The following is an 11,832-nucleotide window of genomic DNA, read 5'->3' as shown; positions in this document are numbered from 1 at the left end:
TGATCCTCTGTTATTGGAACTAAGTTCGGTTGCATATCTTTTTGAGTGTCTGGCTGTGTGCGAGATAGCCTATATTGTGTGCAACTTGTTCGTAGACTGATGTATTGTGTTCAGGGCTTCGGGAAGATATGTTGGAATCGCCCCAAGCCCGTTTGCACAAAATACAGCTGTTGTAAATAGCGGCCTAGACATTCGTAACGTAAATGCTAATGAGCCTAGCGAGCATGAAAGGGGTTATGACATTTGGTGTTGCTTCTTTATATAGTTCTTTTTTCCCTTTTGTTTCCATGCTTATGTTTGTACTGTTGTGGCAGTGTTTAGTTGTTCGAATGTTAGTGGGGAACAATTACCCACGTTGTGTACTTGTGTGGTTAGGACTCAGTCTTCTTTCACATGTGTGATTGGGTGTAGCGGACGTATATTGAGTGTCATTTTTCGTTACTGTGTTGCGGTGTTTAGAAAAAAGTTGTTTTTACCGAAACAACTTTCTTGTGTGGGGGGCGATTGTGATGAACGAAAGAAAACGACGCCGACGACGACGAAGTGTGCACGCGCTCTTTCGCGGGTGGACCACGCATGTGAGTGATCTCGCCAAATCAGCGATGGCCCAGTGGTATTCTGAAGATGCGTCGTGCCACAATTGGGCCACGTATGGCGAGCACGTGATGAAATGCTTCGTGGCGAGACGCACGCCTAGTCAACGGGAGACGCAAGACAGCAGGCCGACGGGTCGGACGCCGACAATCAAGGCTCCAAGGAACGCGGCCGTCCCTGGAGCTGCCGCCCGACCGTTGCCCTTGGCCAAGGCGTTCGCCAGCTCGAGTAATGCAGCTCGGAGCGTGGCGTGGTCTGCTGTGATACCACTTGCCGCGAGCATGGCGGATCGCGGGCAAGGCGTCTCCTCGGCCAGCTGTTCGGCGGAGCATCGTTCGTGGCCTGGCTAATGGCCACATTTGCGCCGAGCACTGCGGCTCGAGCGCAAGCTTCCGCTGGGCAGGCTGACCGTTCCTGCAGCGTGCATTGCGGCTCGGATGCAGGCTGGCTGCTGAGCGGTCGTCTCCAGTTCTTCAAGAGCCATCTTCTCACCGTCCAACATCCACGCGTGTCCGACGTCGTCACTCATCGCCCCTCACTCCTGCAACCTGTCCACCGCATCCTGTCCACGTACTGTGAGCTGCTACATCTTTCGAACTGTGGGTTTTTTGGACTCCCACCAGCTTCAGCTCTTTTAGCGTGTTATGTGTGTAATATGCGTAACGTTCTGTCCGGGTGTACTTTGCCTTTTGTCATAAATGTAGTTTGCATTTTGCACCCCGAGTCAGACTGGCTTTTCCTGCGTCATTATTCCTCATCGCGCGGCACGACAAACGAGTGTGACGAACGTCTCCCTTTCGTAAATTATCTTTTACAGGGAGCATCGTCAGGGAGAAAATTAAGGTGGTACAATATCCCGTCGTTGAGGACGAACCACCGTAACGATGGATCTGTAGGAGCAGATTCCATTCGGTCAGTGAGGGTCCTCAAGTTAGCGTCATGGCGTTGCTCGTGGGCCATGTCGAAAAGCTGGGAAATGGAAACAGCACTATCGGAAGCGTCCGTGTCGGCGTTGGCAGGCGTGTGTACAGGGTAACGGGACAAGCAGTCAGCGTCATTGTGTAGGCGACCAGACTTATACGCCACAGAATAGGAATACTTCTGTAGCCGCAAAGCCCATCGTCTAAGCCTCCCTGTGGGATCTTTTAAGGACGAAATCCAACAGTGGGCGTGGTGGTCCGTTACAATAGAAAAGGGCCTGCCATATAAATAATGGCGGAATTTCACTACTGCCCACACAAGGGCCAAACATTCGCGCTCGGTAATAGAGTAATTCCGCTCCGCAGGTGACAAAAGACGGCTAGCGTACGCAATAACATGTTCACGGTCGTGCTGAACTTGTGTCAAGACGGCACCGATGCGGTCGCCACTGGCATCGGTGCGCACCTCTGTAAGGGGCTGACGTATCGAAGTGTCCTAGAATCGGCGGGGTGGTATGTGGTAAGGCGAGAAAAGGCGGCGGCCTGAGACGCTCCCTATGAAAAGGCCCGCGAAACTGCGGACATCTTTTTCGGTTTGTGGGACAGGAAAATCTTTCACGGTGCGAATTTTCTCCGGGTCCGGTCGGATGCCAGACGCATTGACGACATTCCCAAGGACTGTAATTTCACGGTGGCCGAAGTTACATTTCTTAGAGCTGAGCTGCAGACCGCCCTTGCGAAAAACAGCAAGTACAGCTGAAAGGTGCTCAAGGTGTGTACTGAATGTGGGCGAGAACACAATAACATTATCTAGGGAGCAAAGACAAGTCGACCACTTGAATCCTTGGAGTAATGAGTCCATCATACGCTCAAAGGTAGCCGGAGCGTTGCATAGCCCAAAAGGCACAAGTTTGAAGTTGTAAAGACCATTAGGCGTTATAAAGGCGGTCTTTTCACGATCGAGATCATCCACAGCGATTTGGCAATATCCGGAGTGTAGGTCAACGGACGAAAAATACTGTGCCCCGTATAGGCAAACAAGGGCGTCATCTATACGAGGTAGTGGGTAGACGTCCTTCTTCGTGATGCGGTTGAGGTGCTGGTAGTCGACGGAGAATCTCCATGTGCCGTCCTTCTTTTTGACCAGCACAACAGGTGACGGCCAAGGACTTGGCGATGGCTCAATGATGTCTTTCGCGAGCATCTTGTCTACTTCCATTTTGATCACTTTGCGCTCCAAAGCAGAAACTTGGTAGGGTCTCCGATGAATGGGAGGATTATCACCTGTATGTATACGGTGTTTGACAAGTGACGTCTGACGTAAGGGACGGTTATTCAGGACGAATATGTCCTCGTACGAAAGCAATAAACTGCAGAGCTGTTCAGCCTCCACAGGTGTGAGATTCGCGGCGATAATTTACCTAATGTTGTGGTCAGTACAATTGGCAGACCGGAAAGGCTCACAGGAAGCGTCGACGGCAAAAGTATCAACGCAGCGAACTTCTAAAGCAGTGATCGTAGCCACGTACGGTAATATCTTTAGGCAGAATTTGCTTTGTGAGTGCGAAATTCACCAGAGGGAGATATGTGCGATTGTTTGGGACCCTCAGTATTGTATGCGGGACAGTAACTTTGTGGCTGAGAACGATGGCAGTTATAGGAGCGGAGATGTAATCACCATCGGGAACTGGCGCAGATGGCGCCATTTCGATGTATGTCAAGGCCTGTGGTAGAACGGGAACAAAATTAGTCCTTCTTAGGCGAATTTCGTGAGGTGTCCGAGGATCGTCCAGCAGAGGCAGGTTCAGAAGCACAATAGTTGAGGAACAATCGATGAGCGCTGAATGGGCAGAGTGGAGTCTAGGCCTCGTATGAGGTCATGGGGGCATTGGTCAAGCACAGTGAAAAGTTTGACAGTATGGCTGCCGGAAATGCTCACACGTGCAGTACTCAGTCCGACCACGGCCACCGTGCTGCCCTCGGCGATTCGTACGACCCGAGTAACGGCAGGGGTAACAATTTTCCTTAAATGGCGGCGAAGGCAGCTGGTCATAATCGATACGTGCGCTCCAGTATCTATGAGTGCTGTGACGAGTGTGCCGTCAAGGTGGACGTCGAGAAGGTTCTGTCTCGTAAACAGTATCAAAGGAGGATCTTGAGGTAAATTCGACATTGCAGCACTACCCCGAGGTGCCGCATTGCCTAGTTTTCCGGCTGGGATGGTCCTGGGTAGGTCGGCGAAGGCGAGTGGTGAAGCTGGGGCGGACGTGGCTGGCGACGTTGAGGCGAGGGCGAGTGAGTATAGCGGTGAGTAGATGTAGAGGCGTCGGAAGCGTCGTAGAAATGACGCGGTGAAGAACTGCGGGGCGAACTTGAATCCCAAAAAGTGTTTCGAGGCGGGGATGGCCAATGGCTACGGCAGTGCCGGGAAACGTGACCGATTCGGTCGCAGCAGAAACAGATCGGCATGTCATCAGGTGCACGCCAGTCCGATGAATTCCGGGCACTGTAGGGATAACGGGCACTGTAGGGTGGATTGCGATAGGACCGAGGCATATGAGCAGGGCCGGTGTCAGGACGACTCGAGAAGCAGGTGCTGGGGAAACCCATATTGGCAATTTCCTGGCGAACCACGGACTAGATCAGCTATATCGTCTCAGCAGTGTTGGTCCAAGACGTCTGTTGAGGCGAGACAGGAAACGTTGTTTCGAGTTCGCGGCGCACAATGCGGGTCACGTTTTCACTTGGTGGTGGCAAGCGAGATTGGTCGGAAGAAGAGGTCGCTGCAGTATTTGGAAGCCGGGTAAACTGATTATGTATACGGCGGCTCTTCGCCTGCTCAAAACGGCGACATTCCTTCATGATGGTGTCGACAGTCAATAGGTTTCTAAAGACCAGAACGTTGAATGCGTCGTCCGCGATGCCTTTGATAATGTGCCCAACCTTGTCCGCCTCAGGCATGGACGTGTAGATTTTATGAGAGAGGGCGAGGACGTCCTGAATGTAGGAGATATACGACTCGGTAGCAGTTTGGGCGCACGTGGTGAGTTGTTGCTTGGCGGCTAGCTGTCGACCGGTCGGATTGCCAAAAAATTACTCCATCTCCCGCTAAAGGGAACCATGTGTGGATGCGAAGCAGCGGGGAGATGGTTAGCTTGAGCTGGAGATGGTTTCGCGGCAGCGGCCCAAGCGCTCATCGCGGCGCTGCACAGGAGAGAGAATGAGGCGCGCGCGCTCCGTCATTATCATACTGCGGAACTACCGTGGCGCGCCCAGTACAGTATCCAGCTGTCGCACCATCTGTCGTGTGCGCCGCTCCGGATGCCTAGAGGAGAGAAAGGGGGGAGCGTAGGAGAGGAGAGCGAGGGGGAGGGGACGCGCATGCGCTGTGGGGGTGTGGGACGCGGGAGGGACGGACAGAGCCGCCGGCAAGAAATGCTTCGCATTTAAAACGTCGGACAGCTTCTCTTTAAACAATTCCCAGCTGGTGAGCTCTTCCTCGTGTGTGTAATACCACGTTCGTGGTGTTCCGTCGAGGTAGAACACGACATTGACCAGCGTTATGGTCGGATCCCACCTGCTCACCTTGCTGACGCGCTCATACATCTTCAACCATTCTTCTACGTCAACACCATTGAGGCCGTTGAACTTGCCGGGGTCTCGCGGCTGAGGTAGAGCAATGTACTGGGTATGCGTCGTCATCGATGAAGCTGCAGACGCGGTGCCTGCCTCTGGATGCATGTTCCCAGGCTGGGCGAGGCGTCCGCTGTGGAGCTGCGTGGCGAAGACGCTTACCCAGCACCTCTCACCAAAATGTCACGGGTATAAAACTATTTACAAGATGTATTGGATGATGATGATGATGATGAACCTCTGTCATGGCTCGCACCCACTAAGGGGGATAGGCCAAGAATCGCGCGGCAGTGGGTATGTATTTACACGAGATACATAAACAGCAGCCGAGAATCCACAGAGGCTGTTGCCACTTCGTCGTCCTCTCCGTCGTCAACATCGTCTGCTTCCCTCACCGTAACAATATATATCCACCGAAGAGCGAGCCAGGTCTAAGCAGGGTGTGGGTTCTTGTCTACGCGAACCAGCTTGCCGCAGCCGAATTAAAACACCCCAATATGCACAAACACGTCGTGGCTATGTTGCATATGCTGTTTCCTTTCTATGCCCGCAGCTTCGGCAACGCTATTTAGCATAATATGAGCGTCGACCCTAAGAGGGCAGTTTGGTGACATAGAAGGAGAAAATAAATGCTAACGAAACATATCGCGACGACTATGGAACCAAGAAAGCCAAGAAAGATGGACTACATAATTGTAAAATAACAACTTGTGTTCATTGGCAGAAATAGCAATATATAGGAAACAGCGGATGCAACCATGCCAGGACGTGTTTGTGTATATTGGGGTGTTTTAATTCGGCGGAGGCAAGCTGGTTCGCGTGGACAAGAACCCACACCCTGCTTAGACCTGGCTGGCTCTTCAGTGGATTTCCTACGCAAGGAGCGCAGTTCGGAGGATGTAGTTGACAAGCACAACTTTTTTTTATATCTGCAAAGTACTCCCCCTAACAATGACAGATAAGAAAAATTAAATGGCCCGCTATTCTTTGCGTACATGTACGTCTATAAGAATGGTTTAAGAGCAAGGACACGAACACTTCGCCAGTCTAGTTGCATATCGAATTTTTATTTTATTAGGTGAATGTTTGCAGGACGTCGTCGGAGAGTGTTGGAGACGCTAAAACTAATATTTTTTTTGGAGAGATTTGCTTGGATCAGCCATGAAAACATCACCAGGTCCTAGAAAATAGAGAAAAAGACATTTTTATGATATATATTCTCAAAATAAAGGGCCTCCTACCCTGTCTCGTCATATTTATTGATACGGTAGGACTCCTGTGTCTGATAAGGTCATTATGCAAACATTAAGCGAATATAAAGTTGTAATTCTTATTCGCCTAACTCTATGCTTCGTCGCTTAAAGAACAGATATCGAAAAGTGTACAGACGCTATTACAGAGCACAAACTGTGAACAAGGCAATAGAGGCAACATTTTATCCTTCAACGATTTCTGTAATGTCTATCAAGTTCACTGTATTTCTTATTCTTTTACGCAGAATGAGAGTGTAGGACACCTATACATTGCGTCGTGATAGATGTTGCAGTGCATCACTGTCTAAGAGGCGGTTTGGTGCACATAACCAAATCGTACAATTACGTCGCAGATGACATGCAGCATACCATGACCATTTCCAATTTTACAATAAATACCAATTCCTTTTTTTACACATTACCGCGTACAATGTAATGGTGCACTGAGCTTGGTAGACACATTAGCCATATTATGTACTGCAGACGTTGCTTTGTAGATCACTAGAAAGCGAAACTCCTATAGCCATTCGATTGGTTCGCAAACAATAAGCAGGTGTCACAGGTAAAATATCAAAGAATATTTAATGCTCGTATATTTCGGATAGTACGCTACCTGCGTTCCTGTAAGGCTCCGAGTAGTGGCCATGACTCTAGATTATGCCCTGCTGGCGCTTGATTGGCGGCTGGAGCTTGCACTAGACATTCCAAAGAAAGTACAGTAGATTCATTACTGAGAATAAAGAAAGTTATGAATGTACGTTACACTTACTGACACTTGACACATTCACGTTTTTTAAGTATTTTGTTGTCTGTATCTAACGGGCACCACACATGACAACATATCTTTCGAGAATCTGTATACTTGCTTCTGTTTCACATACAAGATACAAAAGCCTTTACACGACAATACACGCCAACCGAGACAAAGAACTGCTCGGATAACCATATGTAAATCCTCGTTACCACCAATGTGCAAAAGAGGGCTATCGCGCGTCATTATTTCAACATTCAGCTGGCGATGCCTTGAAGGGAACGATGTGGGGGAACATAACGATGAAGAACGGCGCAAGATTTCACACCACACGTTTGTCCTGAAGGCCGCAAGTAATATTTACGAACCTTGATAAGGCTCGGCAGTACTGTTCGGGGCCACTGTTATCAGCAGCAGCTGTTCTTAGAACGCATGCTCCATCGAGCACACAGCAGCACGAGAGTTGCTGGTAGCATTCGTACCACTGCAGATCATCCTGATAATTTTTGCTTTTGTGACAGTTATTTTTCAGATCCTCATCGTTTGCAGGAGCGAGTTCGTATTATGTGCGGTTCTAAATAAACTGACGACTTGCTTGACTTGAACTCAATTGAACTGGCGATATAAAATTCGCTCAGGTCCTCATCATCTTGAACTGTTAATCAGTGCGCATAAATTTCCAGGCACTTGATATGCTATTCCGTCGTTAACTTTATTTTCGCGTTATCGATTAGCTTGTGCGGTTCGATATCTCGGAATTTTTGAGGTGGGACCCAGAATATTCAACTACAACAGTACGCATGAACTTCAAGTAAAAACAAAGATTTTAATATACTGTTTATTAACCTGCAAATATATCTACATAAAAGCCTTCAGTTTTCAACTGGTACTCAAGCAGTTTACCTACGCTAACATCTGCAAAGTGAAATTATTAAAATTACTGAGTGTGAACGTGCTTCCCCCGCCGAAGAGCAGTTCTTCTGTATTTATTAACAGACGGGAAGTTAAGAACATTCGGGCAGAACAGATTTCACCATGAATGTCAACATTATTGCAATTAGCACTAAAGCAATCTAGGGACCTACCATGTTTCCACCACCAAACACGTCATAAAATAGGCATGTACACAGCCGGGCTCCTCGCTCTCGCATCGATGATGATGATTTATTTGGCATTCCAGTTGAAACGGGGCGGGGAAAAATAGTCACCTAGCCTGCTTGAGTTATTCAGGTATGCTATACATGCTTTTCATCCTAGCATTTTTGTATACATCACCTTAACAATATTTTTTTTCTTATAACTTCTTTATCTACCTTGTACCGCTATCTATGCCTGCCCTCCCTCCCAACACGATGCGCAATTTAGCGGCGCTGCCATGAAATCTGGGCGTGAAGCATGTCTGAATATTTGAAAACACACTTATAGACAAATTTAGACAAGGTTGTCTGAATATACAAGGTGATCAGTTTTAAATTTTATAGAATTTTTAAAAATAGGTGGTAGCAGATAACATAGTTCTAGTACTTGAGCTGGATTATTCAGAGAGGCGGACATTACTTGCACGAGAAATCGAAACACGGTTAACAAAACAGAATTAACAGAATTAACAAAACCTCACTAATTACCTTTCGAAATAATTACCTTACGGCACGTATTGCAATTTACGAATTGCAGCTGGCAGTTTGCAAGGCGTATATGACGCGGGATTTATTCCGCCCACCACCCGAGAAATATTAAGAATTTTTGTTTCATTGAAGAGCGGCACATAGCCCGTGATAAGTAGCCAGGGACCCAAGTTGAAGGAAAATGGTTAGATCCGAACATAGATACCAAAAAGTACCGGAAGCATCCTTGGAATGCTAATCGCATTAATAAAGTTGGAGCCCACTGATAATTGTCCCGATAGAATACTTTTAACAGCGAAGCTGTTTAAGCCTGCCGTAATTAGTGGTGCGTAGCCGTGGTAGCCATGGCAACCCGTAGGAGGAGGAGGTGAAGACCGCGTGCGTGCGCACGCTGTCTCGTCCTCGCCAGCTCCTTGCCTTCCAGACCCCTACCTCTCTTCTCTCCGCGGCGCGCTGAGCCAGAAGAGAGAGAGAAAAAAAAGGCAAAAGATTGTACTAGGCCGCGCAAAGCTCAAGCCACAGCGAAGCTGGCCGATTGATATCGAGTGGCTAGCGTCCAACGCGTTCGGCGTCGGCAAACAGCAGACTTCTTGGCATTGTGCCAACCTTGGTTAGCCAGCCGACGTTTGTGGCATGCCAGGAACGCGTCGCGCGTAGGCGGCGACGCGTCCAGCGCTAGTCACGCGAAATGTCGCCAACGCGTTCGGTGTCGCCAAGCGACAGCGTTCGTGGCACTGTACCAAACTTGGTTAGCCTGCCTGCGTTTGTGGCATGTCACTCGTAGGCGCCCACACGTCCGGCGCTAGTCACGAGAAATGTCGCGAAATGGAAGGCACCCTCGAAAATGATCTCTCGGGAATACCTTCCTACATGCGTAGTTAAGTTAAAACAAGTTAAGACCTAGCAGCAACCAAGTTAATAGAGACTTTTAGTATTGCGGAAAATGCTTGCGTTAGCGTTAGCGTGTTATGCACGCTAAATCTTTGCGGAACGCTGTTCGATAGAGTTTTAGTATAGCGTAAGACAACGATGCGCCGCTAAGCGCAAAACCATCTAGCTGCGAGTAGTCAAAGCAGCAAACTGAGCAGCTCGACAACCAAACTAGCCGTGTGGATCCACGCCAAGCCTTGAAACGAGCCTGCATGTCAAGCACTCGGGCCGAGGGTGCCACCATGTTTGCAACGCTAGAAACTTAGCGAGCGTTTAGCGTCTCCGCTATATTTGAAAAATAGCGGAGGCACGCTACCCGCAAAACTGAAATAGCGTTCTGAGCATGCGCAGTCTGACTCCGCTATTTTATTGCGTTTAGCGTGGTGCCATTTCCGCAATACTAAAACTGTCTAATACCTAGCAGTAGCAGCCAGTAAGCTTCGCTGTGCCTAAGCTTTGCGCGACCGAGTGCAAACTTGGCAGATTTTTTTTGTGTGTGAAGTTATGTGTAATGCAAACACCTGCAAGTAGCCCTTTAGATTTCAACTGATATTGTTATCAACGAAACATTCATTAAAGCTACCACCCTGTAGTATTTATGTCAGGAAATGTGATTGAAGGATGTTGCCAGTTTGAAATTTCAGATAAATAAATAACGTAATTAAGAACCTACAAGTATTAATGACAACACCAGTTTGTCGATTTCGTTCACACAACTCTGCGTGTGGTGCTGTCACTATAATGTGCATTTTCGATTTTAACATATACGTAAACGTAGTGATGTTGAATGTGAAGTTTCCTACCTAGAACCTGCCGAAGGCCTGCTAGCTGAGCGCGTGAGAGAGACTTGTGAGCCGCTAGATCCAGAGCCGGCGCTGGCGCTGCCTGGGCCAGCAGGAGAGAAACCGGCCGGAGCTCCCGGGAAGCCGTAGGAAAAACCGGGATACGGACCGTAATAGCCGTAGCCGTAGCCATCGCCATAGCCATACGGGTAACCGTAGAAACCTGCGCCATATCCGCCATAGAGATCATCACCGTAGCCACCAAAATAGCCGTTTGAGCCTCCGAAGGGAACGTATCCTCCATAAACAGCTCCGCTCGGACCAAAACCGAAGCCTCCAGCAGAAGGACGCCCAGCAACGCCAGCTCCGTGGGGTCCAGATGCACCAGAGCCAGAAGCGCCGGGCCTGACAGAACCACTTGGAACTACTCCGAAGCCAGTTGGAGCTGCGCTGAAGCCAGGAACAAAGCTGCCACCACTTGGTAGAGATCCAACTCCTGGAAATCCAGCGCCCTGGGGTGCTACGAAGCCAGCACTCCCTGGTCCACCGGCGCCGAACGAAAGGCCGCCAGCATTACCGAACCCACTGGTGGAGCCGCTGCCAAATCCGCCGCCGAAACCACTTCCAGCGCTGAAGCCTGGGGCTACTCCCAGACTGCCACCAACTCTGCCGGCACCGCTTCCGGAAGAACCACCTGATCCGCCTAGGCTAAATCCACCGGGGCCAGCGCCAAAGCTAGCGCCAAGTCCTCCTGAGCGGCCGCCACCGAGAGTATCTACCTTTGTTGCGGCTGGGCGAGGGCCAGCATATGCCAGGGAAGCTGAAATTGATTATTAAGAAGAAAGCAAAGGAAAACGCTTACACCAAAGGGCTTTTTAAACGGCATTCGTTGACGAAAGGCAAGATCAAAGTACACTGCTGTGACTGGTAACATCACCATTCTTTACTTGCCATATTTGGTCTGCAGTGGTGAGAAATTATTATTACACATTTTTTCATCGGCGTTATTTGAAATAATAAATTCAGACATATACTGTTTTACTCCGTATGGTTTTTATTTAGAATCATAGAATATATTTGGGAACCTTCTCTTGTGCTTTTTTTTTTTGTCAGAACGTCATTGACGTTCGAATATAGCATGTACCATTTCCCAGTATCTGCACTTGCATGCCATGGTTGCTTCATAGTTTGAGCATTTCTTTGTGTAAAGTCTGCACTATTGTGAAGATTTCAAACAGGAGAAGCGCTTAATTATTATTTTTATTAACATTGCATTCAGCTATACTTTTTGATATTAGATCTCAGAAACAAAAGATGGAACGCAATGTATCACCATTGCAAGAG

The 11,832-nt window shown here is 48.7% G+C and overlaps 1 non-coding gene across 1 annotated transcript; it reads right to left on the bottom strand.

Annotated features, from left to right (window-relative positions):
* Positions 1 to 6,193: 6,193 nt before the first annotated feature.
* On the bottom strand, positions 6,194 to 10,705 carry LOC119461408 (uncharacterized). Its single transcript, XR_007468396.1, has 3 exons — positions 10,510 to 10,705; positions 7,014 to 7,095; positions 6,194 to 6,327 (listed from the first exon to the last, which is right to left on the bottom strand). It is a non-coding gene; the product is annotated as an uncharacterized LOC119461408 (transcript).
* Between the last annotated feature and the right edge of the window lie 1,127 nt (positions 10,706 to 11,832).

Source organism: Dermacentor silvarum, chromosome 8 (assembly GCF_013339745.2).
Source record: "Dermacentor silvarum isolate Dsil-2018 chromosome 8, BIME_Dsil_1.4, whole genome shotgun sequence".
NCBI classification, from domain to species: Eukaryota; Metazoa; Arthropoda; class Arachnida; order Ixodida; family Ixodidae; genus Dermacentor; species Dermacentor silvarum.
This window is presented reverse-complemented; position numbering and strand designations above follow the sequence as displayed.